Consider the following 2,992-nt stretch of genomic DNA (forward strand, 5'->3'; position numbering starts at 1 on the left):
GCTTTTTTCCACTATTTTCATTTTTGTTATGCCAACACAATCAAGCGTAGCTATTCCGCTGCAATTCACTTGATCATGTGGTTGTTGGTATTATTGGTTTTTGCTAATAATTTTATTTTTAGAATGTTTAACTTTTAGGTTGGTCGAAGAAACTATGCGCTGCATTCACCGGGCATGCAAAGCCTCAATGCCACAGAGGAGAGCATGGTCAGGTAAAAAGCAGGTATACTGGTGGAATGACCGAATTGCTGAGCTGCGAAGGGCCTGCCATAGAATGCGGAGACTCGCAACGCGCGCTCGTGGTAGACCCGAGGCGCTGACCAGAGCAGCAGCCTACAAAAGCGCAAAGAAAGCACTTGGGGCCGAGATACAGAAGAGCAAACGGAACTGCTGGAAAGCGCTATGCGACGAAGTGGATCGCGATCCCTGGGGCCAGGGATACAAAATAGTGATGAAAAAGTTCCATACATCATCACAGGCGATGGATGAGGCCCGAGTTAAGAATATAGTGGATGCGCTATTTCCCACACACCCACTAAGAGCCGACACAGTGTTCGTCGAGGAGCAAGCCGAGGCACCACTGTTTTCGGCAGACGAGCTGAAGCTAGCCCTGCGAAGCATGAAAGCCGGCAAGGCTCCAGGCCCAGATGGCATACCAGCGGAGGCAATCAGGTTAGCAGCGGAAACGAGCCCTGATCTTCTGCTTAACATGTACAACAGCTGCCTTAGGGCCCGGGTTTTCCCAAGCCAATGGAAGAAGGCGAGACTGGTGCTTATACCCAAGGGCAAAGGGGACCCAAACTCTCCTTCATCCTTCCGGCCACTCTGCATGCTAGACACAGCAGGCAAAATGATGGAGAGTCTGCTCAAAATACGCTTGACGTCAGCCATAGAAAGCGAGGGAGGCCTTTCACCCCGACAACATGGCTTCAGGAAGGGACACTCAACTATAGGAGCAATTGGCGAAGTAGTCGAGGCGGTACATAAGGCCGAAGAAGCCTGCCACCAGGCGCGGCCAATAGTGCTGCTAGTCACACTGGACGTCAAGAACGCCTTCAACTCGGCAAGATGGGACGATATGCTGGAGGCCTTGGAACGGTCATTCAAGGTTCCAACATACTTGCTAGATATGATCCGGGACTACCTCAGAGACCGTTGGCTTTTGTACGACACAACACAAGGTCAGAGAAAGAGACGTATAACCGGCGGAGCGGCACAGGGGTCTGTACTTGGCCCGGACCTCTGGAACGCCACGTATGACAGTCTGTTGCGCACGGAAATGCCGGAGAGCGCCTTCCTTGTCGCCTTCGCGGACGACGTGGCAGCCGTCATAACAGCAAGAAATGTCCAGCTAGCACAGCTCAAGCTAAACCAGGTCATGCGCAACGTCAGTGGATGGATGAGCGATCACGGTCTGCAACTGGCTACAGCCAAAACGGAGATCGTGCTCCTCACCAGGAAACGGATCCCAACAATTATAAATATAATGGTCGGACCTCAACCCGTGACGACTTCTAGGTCTACAAAATACCTAGGGGTGAAGCTTGACAGCAAACTCACATTCTGGGAACACATCCATGGAGTATGTGAAAAAGCTGCGCAGAGCACGGCGGCTCTAAGCCGGCTGATGGCAAACGTGGGCGGCCCGAAGCCATGCCGCAGGAAGCTTCTCATGACAGCGGTCCAATCGGTGCTCCTGTACGGGGCAGAAATATGGGCTGACGCATTGAAAGTCAAAAAATACCGGGTTCAAATGTCTTCGGTACAGCGCAGAGGGGCACTACGCATTGCTTCTGCATACCGTACAGTGTCCGCGGACGCGGTTCTAGTTATTTCTGGCGTCATGCCAATTGAGCTACTTGCTTACGAGCGAAAAGAGATTTACAATCTCAGTGCCGAGATAGGTCGAGCAGCTGCCGCGGCAAGGGCGCGCGAGCAACTGATCCAGCAGTGGCAACAAAACTGGAACGCGAGCACAAAAGGTCGATGGACACACTCCCTGATAGCCGACCTTCAAACATGGCTGAACAGACCACATGGGGAAGTCGATTTCTACCTGACGCAATTCCTCACCGGTCATGGTTACTTCCGAGAATATCTTCATAGAATGGGAAGGGTGGACTCACCGTTCTGTCACTACTGTGGAAACGTCGAAGATAACGTGTACCACACATTCTTCACCTGCGAACACTTCTTGATTTCGCGCAGAATGTTGGAAGAAAGACACGGAGACATTACTCCGGACAACATAGTTGGGATAATGATTTCCAGCGCAGAAAAGTGGGAAGCAGTTGCGAGATACGTGAAATTCGTACTCCGCTGCAAACGAGAGGACGGTTGTCTACTGAGGACACCCGAATGAAACGCCCCTACAAAAGAGCAGCCCCAAGGCTCTAACAGCGCGCTCCTGCATCTGAAGACATGCAGAATTGCGGTGCCAGATGCGGGATTCTTGCGCGGGCGGTGGGAGTTTGGGTTTTAGTGGGTAGCCCAACACGCTTCGGTGGGAGTCCCACACTCGGGGAAGGTAGTATAGAGACTAGCGCCCCCGGCCAGTGCATAAAGCATTTCCCTCTCCTACGAAAAAAAAAAAAAAAAAAACTTTTAGGTGTGCTCTTCCTTAAGTTATTTGTTTTTGTTATTTTTTTGTGGCCTTATAACAATTATATTCAACAATTTATATTGAGCCCGAGGCCGTTTTTTAAATGAAAATTTATTGTAGAAAAGCAACAATAATTTGAAAAAATGGTAGAAGTGATAGCTATTTCGGAAATCACCACATTTCCTCATCAGACTTCTTTCAGTAGGATTCGAACCGACGATCCCACTGACTCAGCCAGTTGCCTACGCACTGTGCTAAGTTCCCTTTGTTAATTCTTGTTGCTTATTTCCACTATTTCACTTGTTAAGCCAACTACAATCAAGCGCAGCTTTTCCGCTGCAATTCACTTAATCATGTGGTTGTTGGTTTTTGTTAATATTTCTATTATTA

Source organism: Rhagoletis pomonella, unplaced genomic scaffold, assembly GCF_013731165.1.
Source record: "Rhagoletis pomonella isolate Grant_MI unplaced genomic scaffold, Rhpom_1.0 Rhpom_scaffold_00001, whole genome shotgun sequence".
Classification (NCBI taxonomy): domain Eukaryota; kingdom Metazoa; phylum Arthropoda; class Insecta; order Diptera; family Tephritidae; genus Rhagoletis; species Rhagoletis pomonella.